Source organism: Anabrus simplex, chromosome 6, assembly GCF_040414725.1.
Source record: "Anabrus simplex isolate iqAnaSimp1 chromosome 6, ASM4041472v1, whole genome shotgun sequence".
Lineage (NCBI taxonomy): Eukaryota > Metazoa > Arthropoda > Insecta > Orthoptera > Tettigoniidae > Anabrus > Anabrus simplex.
Genome location: NC_090270.1, coordinates 227,104,163 through 227,126,865, shown reverse-complemented (window position 1 = coordinate 227,126,865; position 22,703 = coordinate 227,104,163). Strand labels below are relative to the sequence as shown.

The 22,703-nt window shown below is 40.6% G+C and overlaps 1 protein-coding gene across 2 annotated transcripts in view; it reads left to right on the top strand.

The window, feature by feature from the left end:
- Nucleotides 1-246: 246 nt before the first annotated feature.
- The window catches only part of LOC136876365 (sodium-independent sulfate anion transporter), an 812,595-nt gene continuing 790,138 nt past the window's right edge, over nucleotides 247-22,703 (top strand). For both annotated transcript variants that reach the window (XM_067150255.2, XM_067150256.2), the window contains exon 1: nucleotides 247-353. The gene's annotated coding sequence lies outside the window, so the exon portion shown is untranslated. The remainder of the gene's footprint in view (nucleotides 354-22,703) is intronic.

The following is a 22,703-nucleotide window of genomic DNA, read 5'->3' as shown; positions in this document are numbered from 1 at the left end:
CACAGATACAGTACGTTCCAAATAAAATTGGTCCTGTAGACTGCATGAGTAATATTCTGGAGATGTTTCACCGTACGTAAGGCGCCATTTTTCAACAGTGAATCATTTTATCTGTACAGTAATCACAAGTTAAATTGACACCTGCACCCGTATCAGACAAGTGAGAGTGAGTATTTTTGAGGCTGAGTGTACCGTTGGAGAGGGAGCAAGGTAGCAGCTAGTATGCGAAGTGACTGCACTTTTAGTCCGGTATTGGCAGTGCTGCGCTTACGACAGCTTTCTCCCTTCTCTTGACAGCTCGTCTACGGTTTGTGCATCATAGTGATACTTCCGCACTTTCGTATCTCTTAACGGTAAGAAACATAACTTTACTATGTTTTAACCTTGTTACGGAGTAATTGTTCTAACACGCATGGCATTGCATTATCGCTCACCGAACAGACTGGTAGAACTGTGAACGAGTTATCGTAAGATATGCTTAAAGAAGTGTTTTAGCAAACTGGTATGAAAACAACGTCTCCATGCTAGCGTGGGTGTCACAGCTGGGAATTGTGGGAGGGGACTTCCCCCTCCACAAAGAATTTATGTCGTAAATATTTACATGTGTTAGTAACTGACAGAAATTCTTTGATTCTTCGCTGTCAGCTGCTAATTGCCAGCTGAGAAGGCAATCACCTTGTTGCTGCTATTTTAACATGTAAAGTATGTCGATTCCTTCCACGCACGCAAACAGTTCCATTAAGAGATACAAACCTGTAATATAAGCGATATTTTTAAATACTCAGAAATTACTTTCTTTTAAAGTTTGAGTCGTGTTTCTTTAGATAACATTTAATTGTGTTAGATCTCAGACCTACAGTACTAGCCACAAGTTTAGGACTATATTCGGACAGACTTATAACGAAATATCACATAGAATCTGTAGGTCTACGTCTACCGCAGAAACTCATTCTGAACATGTGCATGTAATTGCGCATATTTTGCTGAATTTTATTGAATTTGGCTAGGTATTGTTATACGCCGGCCCGGCGGTGAAGGGGTAGCGTGTCTGTCTCTTACCCGGAGGACCCGGGTTCAATTCCCGGCGAGATCAGGGACTTTTGCCTGGATCTGAGGGCTGGCTCGAGGTTTGTATAAATACATAGATTATTTCCTATTCAATCAATCACTACTGATCTGCAATTAGGGCAGTCGTCCAGATGGCAGATTCCCTATCTGTTGTTTTCCTAGCCTTTTCTTAAATGATCGCAAAGAAATTGGAAAATTATTGAACATTTCCCTTGGTAAGTTATTCCAACCCCTAACTCCCCTTCCTATAAACGAATATTTGCCCCAGTTTATCCTCTTGAATTCCAACTTTATCTTCATATTGTGATCTTTCCTACTTTTAAAGACACCATTCAAACGTATTTGTCTACTAATGTCCTCCCACGCCATCTCTCCACTGACAGCTTGGATCATACCACTTAATCGAGCAGCTCGTCTCCTTTCTCCCAAGTCTCCCCAGCCCAAACTTTGCAACATTTTCGTAACGCTACACTTTTGTCGGAAATCACCCAGAACAAATCGAGCTGGTTTTCTTTGAATTTTTTCCAGTTCTTCACTCAGCCCACTTGATTACAATTGAGGAGCTATCTGACGATGAGTTGGCGTCCCCGGTCTAGAAAGCCAAAAATAACGGCCGAGAGGATTCGTTGTGCTGACCATACGACACCTCGTAATCTGCAGTCCTTCAGGCTGAGCAGCGGTCGCTTGGTAAGCCATGGCCCTTCGGGGCTCTCGCGCCATGGGGTTTGGTTTTGATTTTGGTTTTTATTACATAAGCTGTGAATTTCTAAATAGTAGAAAATCCAAATTATCACCACTTTTAGCAAAGTGATGTACTGTATTTTGCGTTGTGGGACGATGTAACACGAAGATTTCTTGTTAGATGAGCCTCACTCTGAGATAAAGAAATTAAATGTTGTACCGGTTTTTATTCATACTTTTATGTATCTCAGAGCTGAACTGAACCTGGCTACTTTTCGCTCCTCTTTCCTGCATTAACCATTAGTTATCGCAATCAGGTTTTTAACCATGGGCAATACCAATGAAGCAGTACTGCCAGCCGTCTGTTATTTTAAAAGACGACCCTATATTTAAGTAAAATGTCACGAGTCCCTGGTAAACCTTATGAGGACTTAAATTGCCCAGTAAGAGAAAGTAAAATTTCTAATTTATCTATTTACACACTGTAAACATTCGATGAGAAAAAATGATTGTGTTTATAAGAACATGCACTATTGGCGACTTTGTGAGGCGAGATATCACGAATACCCTAAGCGCAACCTTGAACACTTCAGTTAATATTATATTTTACAGTGAAAATAGGTGATTAGTTGAAATTTTGATATAAGGTTTTTATATATTTGCAATGTCAACATTTGCAGAAAGTTTATCATATAAACAATTGCAGTAATTTTTTTGGTGTAAAATGCTAAATGAATGTATCTACTTCGGTTTCTTTAAATGTGAGTGCTTTCGGTTTCTTAAATATCGATTATTCATAGGTTATATAAACCAACAAAAGTGCGTGTCCTTGCTTATACATGTCAAGAAAGTCATAGCTTCGTTTGAGGGAATGGATATGGTCAAGTGCCAAATCACTCAATGGTCTACATTAAGTGATGTCGCCCAGGTGGCAGATTTACTATCAGTCGTTTACCTAGCAGTTTCTTCAATGTTTTTACAAACTTGGAAATGTATTGAGCATTTCTCTTTATAATTTATTCCAGTCCCTTATTCCTCGTCCTATAAATGAATATTTCTCCCCTTGAATTCCAACTTTCTCTTCTTACAATGAAATAGTGTCATAGAAGGATAACACAATAAATTATGGGTTGGTAAAACGACAACCAAGTAGAATTTTGCTGAAAAGGAGACCTGCACGAGAACTACGCCAAGACTGAACAGTTGTTGCAGTTTCGTAACGGAATCACCATTATTGTTATTATTATTATTATTATTATTATTATTATTGCTAGGGGCTTTACGTCGCACCGACACAGATAGGTCTTATGGCGACGATGGGATAGGAAAGGCCTAGGAGTTGGAAGGAAGCGACCGTGGCCTTAATTAAGGTACAGCCCCAGCATTTGCCTGGTGTGAAAATGGGAAACCACGGAAAACCATTTTCAGGGCTGCCGATAGTGGGATTCGAAGCTACTATCTCCCGGATGCAAGCTCACAGCCGCGCGCCTCTACACGCACGGCCAACTCGCCCGGTATTATTATTATTATTATTATTATTATTATTATTATTATTATTATTATTTGTCAGTCAATCTCCTTAGATTTCTTCTCAACCAATAGCACATTAATCTCTGAAATGCTGAGCACATTACGTCACAGATACGTTCCAAATAAACGTTGTTGGGAAAGTATGATGTTAAGTGTTGTGTAAATAGAATTTCCGTCATTTTACAGTGGTGGTCTTTACCTTCACACCGGCACTATAATAACGAAACGGTTTCCTTCCTTGATTAGGAATAGATTTCCTTAAATGTTCATTTATCACATTTATAATTTTCCAACGTGAGGAAACTTCTCATCAGTGATCGTTTCTTGAAGAGATTCGAACATTCCTGTGTATTCATTTATCTTCTGATGTGGAATTCATGGCAGAGAAAGTACTTCTTTTCCATTTATAGAAGAGTAACTGTATATCTATACATTGTTCCAAGTGAAACTTAAACCGTAATTTGTACATCATACGAAGAAAGTAGTATGCACACATGCATGAGAAGTCTGTCTGTTTTCGACCAACCGATAAAACAGTACGCTGTTGTCCTATTATTATTTTTGGAAGTAAAATATTCATGAATTTTTAAACATTCAAAATTTGAAAGATCTTTTATCGCTTGTTGAATACAATATAACGTTTTCACTGGCACCGTTCTATAAACGAGACCCCAAGGTAGGCTAATGGAGACATTTATATTGAAAATAGGAACATAAAACAAACTTTCAGTTTTACATGATTGTAAATATAGTAACCTCAAGTTTTCGGAGGAATTTGAACTACAGAGACATCTATTTTCATTTCAATAGTCGCAAGTGCATTGACCAGGGTGCGAACTACGACCATCTTGGTGAGAAGCTATTAATGATGTCATGAGGCCATCACGCCCTAGAAGAATAGTTCTATAGGTAGACAGTCAGCATACTGTGTTTTAGGAAGATTGAAGTTCGAGCCACATTGTTAATGCATGTCAAAGTGAATGTCTTAAGGAATTCCACTAACCTGAAAACTGGATAGATTTCTTCAGCCTCTTTAATTGAAGAACTTTCCGGTATACGGATAAAACCAACAAATCAGTAATTTTTCAGGAGAGAGAGAAACATTATTTTTGAGGTTTATTTCATTGTATACACTACTTGAACCAATTGCTTAGTCAAGTGTACAAATAAGTTCATTTATTATAATAATAATAATTTCGTGTGGCTATTTCTAGCCGAGTGCAGCCCTTGTAAGGCAGACCCTCCGATGAGGGTGGGCGGCATCTGCCATTGGTAGGTAACTGCGTGTTATTGTGGAGGAGGATTGTGTTATGTGTGGTGTGTGAGTTGCAGGGATGTTGGGGACAGCACAAACACCCAGCCCCCGGGCCATTGGAATTAACCAAGGAAGGTTAAAATCCCCGACCCAACCGGGAATCGAACCCGGGACCCTCTGAACCTAAGGCCAGTACGCTGACCATTCAGCCATTTATTAAAAACAGTATTATATTAAGGTTTCGAAAGTAATGTATGAATTGGAAGTAATTCAATGGAAAATAATCTGCAAGAATGTCGTACATTTTTATATAACTGAAGATAAATCCTGTACATGGACTTGGAACACAAATTATATATGTGCAATAATAACAATAAAAAAGTCAACAAAATACTTCAAAATATAGATGTGATTTCGTATATGACCTTTATTTAAATTACATATTACACCTGGCGATGGACCAACACAAGCACTGTGCACCATCCAGACTGATGTTCCGTCCTTACACCTCGGAGGACAAAGTTCTGCTGGCTGTAAATTAGCTTGAATTTCAAATGCAAGACATAAGATGACACCACAGCATAGAGGCGTGATGGTACACGCTGAAATCCCACTTTCCCAAAATTTGTTCGTTACGTCCTTATTCCGGGGAGGTCTTCACTTCAGTATTAATTTTTCACGAAATACTTCTGTCATTGCCATTCAAAAGATTTAGTATTAAAACAAATGCTACTCTGATCACAGGCTGTATCTTCCCAATCATGCTCTAAATTGAGTACAGATATACTCCAAGAAAACGATAATACACATTGTCAGATTAAATTGACCGTTTTAGGAAACAATTATTAATTGATGGCGGTAACTAACCTATGACACGCGAGCCACTAGGTGACATGCGGGCACGACTTCTGCGGCACATACTAACATGTTTTAACATGCAATAAATAGATCGAAAATCTAGCAACATAGCATATTTAATGTTAGGTTTCAATATGAAAAGTGTATCTATATTATATGGCCATATGTTCTACAAATTGTATTAAGTCAAAGCAAAATTATACCTTATTCTTATAATTTACCGGTTTTTAAGATGTAATTTTCAAGTAATGTTTGCAAAATAAAATCGTGAAACGCGCAGTCGAATGGATTTATATGTAATGCAATCTAATACCTAAATTGAGTCAAATGAGGGGTTTCATGATAACTTTAAAGGAAATTAACCGATGACACACTGGATAGTAAAAAGTAAGTTGGTTGGCAAAGGTTTGCCTTCCCTGATCTAGACAAAGGAAGCAATGATGGTAATGATTCAAAAATAATAATGAATACGAGAATTATTATTATTATTATTATTATTATTATTATTATTATCATTATTTACAATTTGCTTTACGTCCCGCTTACACAGATATGTCTTATGGCGACGACGGGATAGGAAGGGACTAGGAGTGGGAACGAAGCGGTCGTGGCCTTAGTTAAGGTACAACCCGAATATTTGCCTGGTGTGAAAATGGGAAACCACGAAAAACCATCTTCAGGACTGCCGACAGTTGGGCTCGGTCTCACTAAGTCACGAATGCAAGGTCACAGTTGCACGCCCCTAATCGCACGTCCAACACGCTTGGTTAAAAAACAAAAAAAAAATAGATTCCACGAAAGGAGAGTGAGTACACGTCCCCATGACATTTGTAGCATTAAGTGCTTAGTGATATCGATAATCACACTCCATTCCTTTGAAAATGAAATTATGATTAGAGTAATACGAATGCTGAGAGAAAAGAAGTTAAGCAGCTTAATTTTTTCCGGGAAACTAGATTATTATGGGTAAACTACATCTTGTCCGCCTCTGTGGTGTAGTGATTAGTGTGATTAGCTGCCACCTCAGGATGCCCGGGTTCAATTCCCGGCTCTGCCGCGAAATTTGAAGTGGTACAAGGGCTGGAACGGGGTTCACTCAGCCTCGGGAGGTAAACTGAGTAGAGGTGGGTTCGATTCCCACCTCGGCCGTCCTGGAAGTGGTTTTCCGTGGTTTCCCACTTCTGCAGACAAATGGCGGGATGGTACCTTACTTAAGGCCAAGGTCGCTTCCTTCCCTCTTCCTTGTCTATCCCTTCCAATCTTCCCATCCCCCAGCAAGGTCCCTGTTCAGCATAGCAAGTGAGGCTACCTGGGCGAGGTACTGGTCATCCTCCCCAATTGTACACCTGACCCAATGTCTCACGCTCCAGGACACTGCCCTTGAGGCAGTAGAGTTGTGATCTCTCGCTGAGTCCGAGCGAAAAACCAACCCTGGAGGGAAAACAGATTGAGAAGAAGAAGAAACTATCTCATAGAATTTTCTAATTATCTATTTGAATTTCCTAGAATTTGCGATGGGTGAGGACAGTGAACTCTCACAGTAAAGACAGTAGGCAAAGTTGAGTGGTTTGACTCGGGAATTCGGATGTTACTCAGAGTCCAAGAATGTCAACACATCTTAAAGAAGAGAACACCTGTTATCAAACAGTTATGTGACCGTGGGCTGATGACCTCACTGTGAGTAGCGATGACAATAGCAGCCGAACGTTACCATCACCGTGACCCGAAATTCAACCTCCCAATTTGGGATACCTCAGGCTTTCTGGCCAGACACCTGTTATAGAAGATGATCGCGTAATTTGTAATTACATCCCCAGCTGTCAAAATCCATTATTTGTATGCTGTTCTGATCTCGTTTAAATTTAGCACAAGGATGGCAAGAATGAATTACACTCGCCAGCAGGTGCGTGTGACCTTGACAAGCTGAAGATTCGCGAGTAAACCCTCCAGTTGTGGCACGTCCGATATTAGGAATGTACGAAGAATTTTTTTTAAAGTTGCTTTACGTCGCATCGACACAGATAGTCTTGTGGCGACGCTGGGACAGGAAAGGACTAGGAGTGGGAAGAAAGCGGCCGTGGCCTTAATTAATTAATTAATTAATTTGCCTGGTGCGAAAATGGGAAACCACGGAAAACCATCTTCAGGGCTGCCGACAGTGGGGTTCGACCCCACTATCTTCCGAATACTGGATACTGGCCGCACTTAAGCGACTGCAGCTATCGAGCTCGGTACAAAGAATCAGAGTCAATATTTCTGTCGTTGCGCGACCTTTTAGTAGCCTCGCCCTCTTCTAGCTCGTCATCAGGCTTACCGACCTTGCGTTTGTTTGAAAACACCTTCACGTCTATATCACTGATGAATGGGATCTGAAACAGCTGGTCTGTGTCCCTCGGAGGATACAACGACCTCCAAATACAATCACTGCAGGTCTTCGCTATAATAATAATAATAATAATAATACCGCTTTTCTCACATCTGTGGGGTCACGGGGGCGAATCCTGTCGCACAACAGGATTTGGCTCTGTTTTACGCTGGCTTCTCTTCCTGATGCCAACCCTACGTGGAGGGATAAAAATCACTATTACGTGTTTCTGTGGGTGATAGTGTGGTGTGCTGTCTGAATATAAAGAGGAGAGTGTTGGTACAACGATAAACACTGAGTCCCCGAGCCAGAAGAATTAATCAGACACGATTAAAATCCCCAACATGGCCGGGAATAGAACCCGGCACCCTCTGAATCGAAGGCTTCAACGCTGATCAATTAGCCAAAATGTCATACAATAATAATAATAATAATAATAATAATAATAATAATAATAATCATAATAATAATTTTTGCTACTTGCTTCACGTAGTACCGACACAGATAGGTCCTGTGGCGGCGATGCGATAGGAAAGGCCTAGGAGTGGGAAGGAAGCGGCCGTGGCCTTAATTAAGGTACAGCCCCAGCATTTGCCTGGTGTGAAAATGGGAAACCACGGAAAACCCATCTTCAGGGTGGCCGACAGTGGGATTCGAACCCACTGTTTTCCGGATGCAAGCGGAAAGCTGCGCGCCCCGAACAGCACGGTCAACTCGCCCGGTAATATTATTATTATTATTATTATTATTATTATTATTATTATTATTATTATTATTATTATTATTATTAATTAATATTATTATTAGTATATTGTTATTATATTAATAATAATAACAACATACATACAGTACATAAGCTACATTATCATTATAGACCGTTATGCATTTCTTTATTTTTATTTTTTTTAGTTGCTTTACGTCGAACCGACACGGATAGGTCTTATGGCGACGATGGGACAGGAAATGGATAGGAGTGGGAAGGAAGCGGCCGTGGCCTTAATTAAGGTACAGCCCCAGCATTTGCCTGGTATGAAAATGGGAAACCACGGAAAACCATTTTCAGGGCTGCCGACAGTGGGGTTCGAACCTACTGTCTCCCGAATACTGGATACTGGCCGCACTTAAGCGACTGCAGCTATCGAGCTCGGTGTTATGCATTTCAGCGTTCAGTGAAGTTCCGTCAATCAATCAATCAATCAATCAATCAATCAATCAATCAATCAACATCAATCACTATCAATCAATCAAGCACTACTGATCTGCATTTAGGGCAGTCGCCCAGGTGGCAGATTCCCTATCTGTTGTTTTCCTAGTCTTTTCTTAAATTATCGCAATGAAATTGCCACAAAGAAATGGCCACAATCTTCTATTTGCAACTAGTGCTTGTTCAATCTTACTGAACCCTTAACTTACCATTCCATCGTTGGTCGGCCACAGCTGCTTCAGCAGAGCAATATTGAACTCTTAAATCTTTGGGTCGTTGCGGGAATGTTTCGGTCACGATCTTAACCAAACGATGGGGTTCAGAAGAGAGCCTAACTACTTGAAATGAGGAGCAAATATGTGCTTACTAACTTTTATTAAATTCTTAATGGCACAAAAATTATTTTATTTATATAATCCTTGACAAAAAATTTAATTATTAATTATTACATGTTTCAAACGCAGTCACATTGCGTAGCGTTAATTCATTTATTACAATATCGAAGAGCTTTCTTCGGCGAAAATAGGAATATCATAAATAAGTGGACAGTGAAACTGAAAAAGTGAAAAGAAAACCTGAAAATTCGAGCACCTATTAATCCAAACGATAACTGAGAATTAATCCACACGATCCGTGGAAAATCTGACCTTCAGCAAGTAGAACGCCTGATTTACTCTTAATTAAGGTTATCCACCAGTCGAATACCCTTTCGGATACGGAACACCCACCGAATGAACCCTTAATCGAACCAAATTGACTATAAGTTGCCTTGGATATGTTGCGAAATATTATTGGAAAGTATGGTGTTCACTACAAGTTAATAGCAGCATTCACAATTGAAAACAAAATTCCACCATGTATTTGTCCTTTCATGACACCCTTAAGTTATAAACTAATCCCGATGCTAAACGTGCATCACCCAAACAGCTGTTCAGAAGGAACCAACAACAACACGATCTGCGAGGATCTTACGTTACGTCGTTCCGAAGGAACAAAACTGCGAAATGCAGGAAACACTTATTCATCACGCATTTAGAAGAAATGCCAAACACTGAAGTTAAATAAAAAGTGGTAAATCACTTGAAAAAATATTATTGTAAAACCGACTTTCAGGTTATGAATGGTTACGTTACGCTTAATAAAATTACAAGTCCACAGAAAAAAATCACAAACTTACTGAATTGTTTCCTACATAACAATGACTACCATCACAGATCCATCTACTTATTGTTTGTCCCAACACACTACCTACAAAGCTATCAATTGATCGAACTCGACTACGTATAAAAATGAAAGAACGACAAAGATTGAAAATAAAATAATTTACTGGCTGACGAATCGAATTCGCATTCGTAACTCAAGTCTGGCTGCATTTAGCCAGCAAACCTCTCGTCTAGCCTCCCATGGCTAACGTATACATCTCCTTATAAATATATATAACTTAAATTATACAACACTTCATAACGCACTTTTGACACGGTCGCCCTTGTGACGAGCTCGCTCCTCAAATGGCGAGTGACTTGTTCACCCTACTAAAAAGTCCAGGTGTTCCAACAGATAAGAAACCAGACACTGTAGCTCTCATCCAGACTCTAACAAATATTATACGCACGCACTGAATAAAAAGAGGAACTCAATTACTTATTCACCAAATATCTAAACCTTCAAAGTTCCTATTAGCGGCAGCTCAGAAAATTTCTATCATCTTCCATTCTAACAGTATATTTGAACCATAGCCACGAACATGTAGTAAGTTATTTGGAGACCAAATTTTCACACTTTTCTGTTGACAAGTGATGTGGGCTCCGCCGCTCCAGAAACCAGACAGACACTGAGAAATAAAAACAGACCACGCGTCACAAGGGATATGCGGGCGGAGCCCGGATCCTTTGTGCAATTTTAGCCCTTCGACCCGAAGGTCTTGAGTGCTGCTTTCGACCTGTAGGTATGTACAGAATGATTTGGGTTGGTGGTGGGACCTTAGTTGGGAATCGCATTGGTCAGAATATGACCTGGACCCCGGAGGGTCAAAAAGTGACTTAGGGGCAAGCCCTAGGTAGTCATAATTTCCCATAGTGGGGTTTGTAGATTGGAAGTCTTAGTAGGTTGGTAAGGGTTTGAATTTTGAGAGTCATAATGAGATTGGTAGGTATGCAAAAGGAGGGTGAGTGGTCACCCATCCAGGTGCTAACCGTGACCAAAGTTGCTTTACTGTGCTTATTTGCATGACATAGCGGAATGAAGAACTTGCTTGGAAAGGGAGGAGGTTGGAAGGAGGGACTGAGAGGGCTTGGCCGGGAGAATAACTTGGTGTGGTTTGATGATGGGTTTAATTTATGATTAATTGCTTGGCAGGCATGGTAGGAGTTACAGGGGTTACTTGAAGAGCAATTAGTTGTAATAGTAATTGCAGGAGGAGGAAGGGGTCTGGATTTAAAGTCTGGAGCGGGTTGGAGGGCAGGCTGAGGCCGGGAGGTGGGGGAATATTGCGGTTTAGGCGCGGGGTACTGAGAAAAATACGGAGGGGGATATCTTTTATACTCTATGAGATGACGCTACTCACACCATGGAGCTTGGTTGTGCAATATGCTAATTCCGCATCCAATAGACCGATTTTCCTGAAATTTGTTCCATAACTTCGGACAGACTTACGATTTATTTCTATGTTAATTTCATAACTTTCCCATACTCGCAACAGGCAAAATAAATTATTTCTGCCTGGGCGTTTCGCGGGTTTTCTTCATTTATCGACCTTGGCACGTGTCGGTAGTCCGCGGGTCGGACGCGGATTTGTCTCTAGGCTTAACTGCATTTATATTTACCCTGGGGGTTCTGTCTTCGCATAGGGATTAAGAATAATTTAGATTCTTTATTTCTGGACTTACTGTGTTGCCAAAATCTCTCGTTACGAAGAATTCCTTGAATTTGAAAAATTGTTGAATATTCGAAGTCCACCGAAGTGTCACGGCGTTTCACGAGTTCGTAGCTTGCTTGACGCGGGGCGCTCGCTCCCACGAGATAGCCAGACTCATGAAATGGCCGCTCACAAACAAGTAACTTTTTTTGAAATAAATATTGAGAAAATAAAAAATAAAAATTATCATCGTAGAATTATGGATTCAGTACTGCGGCAAGTGCTGCACAGTATATAGCAGTATGTACTTCAGGGAACGTCTGATGCTCTTTCAGATAACTGGCAAGACTTTCCAAAGAAATTAAGATCTTCAATGATTTTTCCAAACTTTTTGGAAGATTGCTGCCTTGGCAGTATGGGTCGTTGTGTAGGATCGGTACCAGAATATTCTAGAAGGGCCTTGTAGAATTCAACATGTGTCTTGTCATGGAGGTCAGAGCTATCTGAAAGTATCACTTCGGGAGTACTTGTATGTACTGTTATATCAGTATCAGGTGTACTGTTAACCGTTGAGTCAGACTCGGTATTTTCAAGATGTGGATAGAGTTCTTGTGTTACTTCATGTCTGATTCTACTAAGAACAGGACCCGGGATCAAATTGTTCTTGATGATTGATCTTCGTTGATCGGCAATGCGCTGTTCAGTAACTTTCATTGTTGGGTACTGATTTGTAAAGGCTATGTGTAGTTCTTGCCTATATCTTGCAATTTCAGTTTCAAGACGACTTATTCGAAGATATGCCCGCATGATGAATTCGTTCATATCATTGTTCCATTTAATGCGATTTTTGGGCTTACTGATACGAGAGGTCGTACTTGGCACAAAAGCACTCGCACCAGGTGCGGTATGATAATCAGGTTCTTGTGTTCCGCCATGATCGTCTTGAGCTACTGTAGCTTGTGAGGGTGACCCGATGGGAGGCCAGCAGCTTACGCTCCCACCACCACCGGCTCGCATGCTGTCATCGCTAGCGGTGGCTCCAGAGATGCCCTGGCGTACCCCGGGCAGCGGCATTTTCCGAGGCACAGTTTTAGATATCTTCATAGTTGATTTTTGCTTTTTATAACCTACAACCAAGTAATGTGATGTTCAGCCGCTCCATTGGAGACAGACGCTGACCACTTTGCCGCTTGCTGCAAGTCAGACGCAAAGTGGATTTGGGTCGGTTCTTCCACCCTCTCTGCCATTGGGATATGTCCTCTTCTGCCGTTGAAGCCGTTGACCATTTTTCTTGACACCTCAGTTGATCCGCGGGTGCTTATTTGGCCAAGTCTTATTCGCACCTGTCCTGCATATCTACAGGAGCTTCCCCTATCAGCCACTGGGACGCGCCGTGTCGGGGTTGAGGGCCCCCACCCCAGTGTCTTACGCAGGGTTATGCCTAGCTCTTACTAAATTCAGAACTAAACCCCCACGCAAGCTGACCAGGCACGGTTATTATTATTATTATTATTATTATTATTATTATTATTATTATTATTATTATTATTATTATTATTATTATTATTATTATTATTATTATATACAATTCGCTGGGGCCATCAAGGACCACGTTAAGTCTTGTTGCATTTGACACTGAACTTGGCCTTCTTTAGAGCACAAATTTCCCTCATTCTTTGTGAGTGGGCCTGCTTACGCTCCTCTGTCCAAGGGGCACCGTGTCTTCTCTTCGGTTGCTCGTCTCGGTTTAGCCCGTTCGTCAATATTTTCTTGCGGAAGAGATCTCTGTTAAGGGCGTCCTCAACTGAGACATGTAGCATTTGCAGGTCTTCTTTGGTATTTCTAAACCAGGGAATTGTGGTTTTGGGGTTTGAATCAAAAAAGTGAAATATTTCTTTAGTTAACTTTCTTTCGTCCATTTTTTCAGATGACCGTAAAATCGTGCCCGTCTTTTTCTGATTGTGTCGGTAATTTTCTCTATTTTGCTGTAGACTTCCTTGTTGGATCTCTTTTGATGGATTCCATTTCTGTACTTTGATCCCAAGATTCCTCTCACAATTTTGCGTTCTCTTTTCTCCAGTTCTTCAAGGAGTCCTTTGTTGGCATTTAGAGACAGGGTTTCGGCTGCATATAGAACTACTGGCTTCAGAACTGTTTCATAGTGACGTATCTTGGTGTTTTGGGAAAGGCATTTTTTGTTGTAGATTGTGCGGGATGTTTGGTAGGCTATTTCCAGTTTGCGTACTCGCTCCTGAAGTGCTTCTTTGTCCAGTCCATTTTTCATGACGATCTCACCCAGGTATTTTGAATTTGTCTACTCGGGTGATGTCCCCGTATTTTGTATGGAGTTTTGGTGGAGCCTCTTTGATGTTAGTCATTACTTCTGTTTTCTCAAACGATATCTGCAAACCAGTTTGTTCGGCAATTTCCTTTAAAATTTCAACTTGAGCTCTAGCGGTTTCCATGTCGTTTGAGAGAACAGCAATATCATCGGCAAATGCTAAGCAGTCTGTTGCGATCCCCTTGGATTTGGTTCCTATTCTCAATGGACTGTAGTTGGTTTCCTGTAATCTCACCCGCCAGGTTCTGATGATCTTTTCAAGAACACAGTTGAAGAGTATCGGGGATAGCCCATCACCTTGTCGGACTCCTGTTTTGATGTCAAAGGAATGCGAGAGACATCCGTGGAACTTCACCTTGGATTTTGTATCGGTCAGGGTGGCTCTAATGAATGCCAGCAGTTTCAAATCAACTCCAAATTCATTTAAGATGTTTAGCAGGACCTCCCGGTCAATGGAGTCGTACGCTTTCTTAAAGTCCACAAAGACAGATACATACTACTTGGACCTTAGTGTACAATATCTGATGATCGTTTTGAGATTTTGGATCTGTTCAGCTGTTGAGCGACCTTTTCTGAACCCTCCTTGGTATTCGCCTATTTGATGTTCGACTTGTGCTTCCAAACGCTCCAGGATGGCAAGTGATAGTATTTTGTAAGTCACGGGTAGCAAAGATATTCCTCTGCAGTTGTTGATGTTCTTCATGCTGCCTTTTTTGTGTAATGGATGTATCAAAGCTATTTTCCAATCTTCGGGTAGGGTCTCCTTGTTCCAAATTTCTTCTATTTGCTTTTGCAAGATATCAAGTGATTCCTCTGGGGCATATTTCCATAGTTCTGCTACTACTGAGTCTTCCCCCGGCGCTTTGTTATTTTTGAGACGGGCAATGTGGCGCTTCATTTCATCTCTGTCGGGTGGTCTGGAATCTGGGTACCTGAGTAAGGGTTCCTTGGTCTCAATGGCGCTTTGCGGTTTAGAGCAGTTAAGTAAATTCTTGAAGTAATCTGCCAGAATGCTGCAATTTTCTTCATTTGACGTCGCCAGTGTGCCGTCCTTTCGCTCAAAGCATAGAGATGGTGGTTTATAGCCAGCGAGTTTGCGTTTGAAGGCTCTGTAGTACTCTCAGCTTTCATTCTTCCTAAAGTTTTGTTCTATATTTTCAATGAGAGATTTTTCGGATTTACGTTTCTCAGTTCTGAACACCCTAGCTGCTTGGGCACGTTGGGTTTTGTAGGTTTCCCAATCATTTTCTGATTTCGTAGAGTAGTACTGTTTCCACGCATTGAGTCTTTCTTGGAGGACTGATTCGCAGGTACCATTCCACCAGGCATGCTTTTTGCTTCTCTTGATTTCTGCAACGTCTTTGGCGGCCTCAACAAGGAGACTTTTGGCGTTGTTAAAGTCACAGTCATTTGGTCTAGCCTTCTCCTGGAACTCCTCAACCCTTTGCCGAAGTTTATCATTGTCGAAGCGTGTGATCTGTTTGGTTGTCTTCCTTGTGTTTGCGGGAATTGGTTTGAATTTGATAAGAGACATATAATGATCTGAGGCCACATTGATGCCTTTCTTTACCTTGACATTCATAATCTCAGGGCTGTTTCTCCTGGAGATTGCAACATTTTCAATTTGGAACTCTCCGAAAGCTTGGACGGGAGAACGCCAAGTCATTTGCTTTCTGGGTAGATGGCGAAAGTGGGTCGACATAACCTGCAGGTTGTGATTTTCGCAAATGGACACCAGTCTTTTGCCGTTGGGATTATTATTATTATTATTATTATTATTATTATTATTATTATTATTATTATTATTATTATTCCACCATCGGCAACCCAGAAAACGTTTTTCGATTATATCTATTCTCACACCAAGCAAATGCTGGGACCGTACCTTAATTAAGGCGACGCCCACTAACATCTTAATGCTTGTCCTTCCTTGTGTTAGGGCGACGTCAAACTACTAGCAAAAATGTCCGAGGATTAAGCGCAATTTAAAGGTTAAAGAACAGTAAGTTTCACACTATGTAGAAGAGCGATGCCGAGTCCTGGTTGGATTCCAAACATTTCCACGAAACCACGCGTTTCCGAATTCAGAGCTTTTCAAAACGCCAACAGAACTTCACGCTCCACAAAGCTATTTTACTGACACGTACAGTATAACAATACATCAAAATATTAGGATTTCATCCTGGCCAGAGAGTAGGGAGGGGAATGGAAGCTTGTAAGTAATAATAGTACAGTAGTTAGGGTTTCAATTCTTTTGTTCGTTCATAATGGTAGCAAAAATAATATACGGTACCTTGTGAATTCGTGGTCATCTTTATATATAAAACAAGTATTTTGTCTGTATATTGCTCAGAATTTAAAAATGATGATATTTCTGTATCCGTCGTGTCCACAGTAACAAGCATATGCACTTTTTTTTAATTTTCCGCAGTTTCTGTCTCTGTCTTAATTCTTAATGTTATTTGCTTTACGTCCCACTAACTACTTTTTAAGGTCTTCGGAGGCGCCGAGGTGCCGGAATTTAGTCCCGCAGGAGTTCTTTTACGTGCCAGTAAATCTACCGACACGGGGCTGTCGTATTTGAGCACCTTCAAATACCACCGGACTGAGCCAGGATCGAACCTGCCAAGTTGGGGTTAGGAGGCCAGCGCCTTAACCGTCTGAGCCACTCAGCCCGGCCTGTCTCTGTCTGTCCGTCTATATATATGTATAGACATCACGAGAAAACGGCTTAGGAGAATTTGATGAAAATCGGTATTCAAAGTCGGGGAATAAGTCGCTACAAACCAGGCTATATATAAATGTATTCACGCTGAGGGAAATGGTAGTTTAAGGGATGGCCTAAAATGTAATTCTCAAATTTTTACGTTAATAGTAGTCCTATCGTAATGAAAATCGGTATGCGAAATTGAGGAATAAGTCGCTACAATCTAGGTCATAAATAATTGTATTCACGATGAGAGAAATGGTAGTTTAGGGGAAGGCCTAAAATGTAATTCTCAAATATTTATGTTATTAGTGGTCATATAGATAAACACTACATAACTAGAGTTATCTAGTATTGAATTTCCGATCATTTATGTCTTATACATTTTTACCGTACTGGCTCTGATCACAGAGATATTCATGAATTTGGATTTTTGTTACTGAGTCCATATCAACGTTGAGTCAGGAGAAAATGGGTAAACAGAATTTAATGAAAACCGGTATGTGAAGTCGGAAAATAAGGAGCTACAGTTTACGCTATAAATATTTTGTTAAGACGCCGTAATATCACAGAGTCGAAAGAAAACTAAATGTGAAAGCCTTATGGAAAACTCATAAAATGTATCAACAATAACATTACCTTTACCATTGTCTGTTGTGATGTGCTTTGGGTCTTCAGTTGCCACTCATCTCCGATAGATAGGATTACTACTGCGTATCGAGTATTTTTTTAAATTTACTTTTCGTCGCAACGGCAGAGATAGGTCTTATGACGACGATGGAGTAGGAAAGGCCTAGGAGTGTGAAGGAAGCGGCTTTGGCCATAATATATATATATATATATGTGTGTGTGTGTGTGTGTGTGTGTGTGTGTGTGTTTTTTACTATTTGCTTTACGTCGCAGTCGCACCGACACAGATATGTCTTACGGCGACGATGGGATAGGAAAGCCTTAGGAATTGGAAGGAAGCGGCTGTGGCCTTAGTTAAGGTACAGCCCCGGCATTTGCCTGGTGTGAAAATGAGAAACCACGTAAAACCATCTTCAGGGCTGCCGACAGTGGGCTCGAACCCATTATCTCCCGATTACTGGATACTGCCCACACTTATGCGACTGCAGCTCTCGAGCTTGGCCTTTATTAAGGTACATTCCCAGCATTTGCCTGGTGTGAAAATGGGGAAACCACGTAATATCGTCTTCAGGGCTGCCGACAGTGGGGTTCGAATCCACTATCTCCCGGATGCAAGCTCACAGCTGCGTGCCCCTAATCACACGACCAACTCACCCGGTCGTACCGAGTGTAACATCCTACCTGAATATTGGCGGAAAATAGCTGGGGAGTTAGATAAATTTTTTCTTTAGCATGGCATTCCTCTGGTTCATAAATTTCCTGATACTACTGGTACGTAAGACACTGGTTCATCATAGCACTCGAGCTATTCAATCCCTACTCTGAGGCACTGATTGGAATGAGCAGAGTGCATTTTTAACGGAATAATGGCAGAGGAGCGTTCACGGCTGTCTGCGGCGTGGTCATTCCAGCTCTGGAACTTTGGACTCTTAGAAAGGTACCGTGGCATTGTTCGTTAAAACTAAGAAAATGTGCGGTTTTTCATATGATCGAGTATTTTATATGATAACATTGCTTTTAATCGCGACAATCCAACTGACGTTTTTGTAATCACCTATGTTAACTTTTAGAAAAACCACAAAGAAGATCATTGAAGAGGTAGTTGAGATGATGGGATGCCAAGGTTATGGAGAGATGAAAAGGATCGCAGAGAAAAGAGATCAATGGTAGCAGCGACAAGGCGAAGCCTTTAGATAATGATGATGATGATTCTTTCTGAAAATCCCGTAACGAAGCACAGGTACATCAGCTAGTCTACATATAAACATATTGCATGCTGTTAGTACAGACTCTTATTTACGAAACTGTCGGATTCCTGTTCTGAATCACACATTTTCTCATGCTGTCGACAGCTTATGTAGTAACTCCAGGCGTCCACATATGTTTTGATGTCTTAATTGACTATCCTACAAATTTGTATTGCAATAGATGCCTTCGATACAGCACGTTCCACTTAAAACTGCAGCATCGACTTGTTACTGTTTCAATTAATTGATCACCACTGATCTGCTTTTTTTTTTTTTTTTTTTTTTTTTTTTTTTTTTTTTTTTTTTGCTAGTTGTTTTACGTCGCACCGACACAGATAGGTCTTACGGCGACGATGGGACAAGAAGGGGCTAGGAGTGGGAAGGAAGCGGCCGTGGTCTTAATTAAGGTACAGCCCCAGCATTTGCCTGGTGTGAAAATGGGAAACCACGGAAAACCATTTTCAGGGCTGCCGACAGTGGGGTTCGAACCTACTATCTCCCGAATACTGGATCTGCATTTAGAGACATCATGCAGGTGGCAGATATCCTATTAGTTGTTCATCTATTTTTTTTATTGAATTTGTTTCAAAGAACTTCGACATTTAACGAATAAATCCCTTGGTAAATTATTTCAGTCCTTACATCCTCTTCCTGTAAATGAATTTTTGCCCCAATTTGTCTTCTTCAGTTCGAACTTCATGTACTTAAAAATAATAACCATTTAGGTGCCGATTACCTAGATGTTCGGCCTCTTAAAGCAACAATCATCATCACCATAATCATCATCATCATTATCATCATAATTATCATCCGTTTTAAAAATCAATTTAAACTTATTCGTCTACTTAATGTCATTCCACGCCATCACTCCACTGACAGCTTGGAACATACTGCTTAATTGAACAGCTTGTCCCCTTACTCCCAGGTCCTCTCAGCCCAAAGTTTACAACTCTTTTGTCGAGAACAAATAGTGCTGCTTTCCTTTGGATCTTGTCCAGTTCTCCCATCAAGTGGTCCTGGTGTGAATCGCATACACTGGAATCATACTGTAAATGGGGCCTTACCAAAGACTCCTTCACGTCCTTACTACAACCCCTAAATACCCTCATAACCACACGAAGAGATCTGTAATCTTTATTTAAAACCTTGTTGATGAATTAATGGCGTGTGCTCTCAGAAGAGGTCCTGTGCAGGTCTTTCGAGCTGACGCCGTGCAGGCAACTTGTGAGGATGAGGCCACACCTATGATGAATTATAATGCTGAAGACGGCACACACACTCAGCACCCCGCCATTGAAATTAACCAATGAAGGTTAAAATCCCCGGTCTGATCAGGAATCGAACCTGGAACCGCCCTGGGCCAAAGACCAGCACGCTAGGCATTTAGCCATGAAGCCGGACAAGTTCATTAATGTGATTCCCTGAATGAAATATTTCCCTATATTAACTCCTACCTACTTACAATGATCCCCGTCAATTACATTCACATGAATGGCAATTGGAGTGGACCAACTCACCTCCAGATGAATGGCAGACCCTCTTTAGTCGCCAACACCTACCACCTGGTTTTAATTTCCCCAGAAGAACTTGGGTTCTTCTCAACAGAGTCCGTACCAATCATGGACGATGTGGGTCATTGTTGCATATGTGGGGTATGCGCTCCTCCCCTGAGTGTGACTGTGGTGAGAAGAAACAGACCATCCGTCATAAATTGTCACCGAATGTCCTAGGATGTCATACTCCGGTCAGCTGAAGGAGTTTGTGTGTGCTTCTGACGGGGTTGTACAATGGTTGGACAGCTTGGATTTAAGTTTGTGAACTGTTTTAGAGATTGGTTGATTGTTTAAGGTGTTATATTGTTTGTTATATTTTTGAATATTTGTATGTAGAGTTATGTACTAGCCATAAGCTAAATAAATAATAATCAATACCGTAATTAATATAGAGAGGATTTTTCTTCTTCGTAAAACTTACAACCTGACTTTTCACCCCATTTACCATCTCCAGAAGATCTGTAGAACTTACTGAATGGTATGGACAGAGTCTTTAGAAAGGAATACAAGATGAAAATAAAGAAAACCAAAGTAATGGAGTGTAGTCGAACAAAGTAGGTGATGAAGGAAATAATAGATTAGGAAGTTAAGTCTTAAAGGAAGTAGATGCATATTCTTACTTGGGTAGTAAAATGACTAACGACGGCAGAAGTAAGGACATGAAAGGCAGACTAGCATAAAAAAGGAAGGCCTTCCTTAAGAAAAATGTTCTCACTTCGAACAGTGACATAGGAATTAGATAAATGATTTTGAAGACTTTCCTTTGGAGCGTGGCACTGTATGCAAGTGAAACATGGACGATAACTTGTTCAGAAACAAGGAGAAGGAAGCTTTTGAAATGTGGTGTTGCAGACGAATGCTGAAGGTGACATGGGTAGACGAATCAGAAGGGGTACTGTGTCGATTTGATGAGAGGAGAATCATTTGGAGAAATTTGACCAGAAGAAGGGATAGAATGATAGGACACATCTTAAGACACCCAGGACTTGTTCAGTTAATTTTTTAGGAAAGTGTAGGTGGTAAGAACGGTATGGGTAGACCAATGTATGAATATGACAAGCAGAGTAGAGCAGATGAAGGACGTAGTAGTTACGTAGAAATGAAAATATTAGCACAGGCTAGGGTGGAATGGAGGGAGGGCTGCATCAATCCAGTCTATGTACTGATGACTCAGACAACAACACCATAATAAACTCCCACACTCCAGTAAACCTAATGCAGGAACAAGGATCCTCGTTTCTTGAACAAAATGTTATATGCATGTTGTTTATGATTTCAATATATATTATCGCGCTGTGTTGAATGCAGAATCCAATTCATCTTACGAGAGAAAGCTCCTCTGTGTTTGTCAACATGTAACATTCATTACTCAACGCTCACTGTTGTACAACATTCCGCAATCAGGACAATTGATAAGAATAATGTGCTGGTAGTTGTAGTTCTTTAGAATCTAGGCCACATTCTATTAAAACTTCTCACCAGGTAACAAATTCTGAATTTATTAATTACCTGAGAGAGAGAGAGAGAGAGAAAGATTTCAAGAAGAGAAGTACTATGCTGCCTTAATAAAAAAATACTTAATTGCAGTAAAATCCTTTTGTTGTTATGTAAACATCATTTTGTCTGATTATTAGGCATATTATTATTAATAATAATAATAATAATAATAATAATAATAATAATAATAATAATAATAATAATAATAATAATAATAATGAAAATCCACAGCCTATTTTCAGTCATTCGACCGTGTCAGGAATGGAATGAATTAAGCGGCAAGGGTAGGAATTGTGCCGGCTGCCGAAGCCTGTCACACTCCTATGGGGCAATGATTAATGGCCCACAGATGAAATGAAAAGATATTGGAGAGTGTTGCTGGAATGAAACAGGACCGGGAAAACCATAACACCCGAAGAAAACCTTTACCGCCTCCGCTTTGTACAGCACAATTCTCACATGGAGTGACCGGTATTTGAACCAACCCAGCGGTGAGAGGCTGGCGCGCTGCCAACTGAGCCACTATAATAATAATAATAGTAATAATAATAATCATATAAATAAAGTTGTAGGGGGTCCGCTGTCTGTAATTTCGTTTGTTTTGTCAATTTTTTCAGATATTTATCCGTTTTAGGTCAATTCAATACCGAATCGGTGGTTTTATTTTTCGTGTCTGTTTGGCTGTTTATTCCACATCACGGCTGGATAGATCTCGACCAAACGTCATATTTAGTGTGTACATATCCCGGGGAAGGTTTCGGAAAGCATGTCATTTTAAAATCTTTGAATAGACTGGGTGTTTATAGGAAAACCCCAATTGTTTTCCTTCATCTTCTCTTATACTACTATCTTTCTGTAAACGCCGTGGACTGTATGTGAAACGTTTCTTCATTATAAATAACTTTTGTTATGT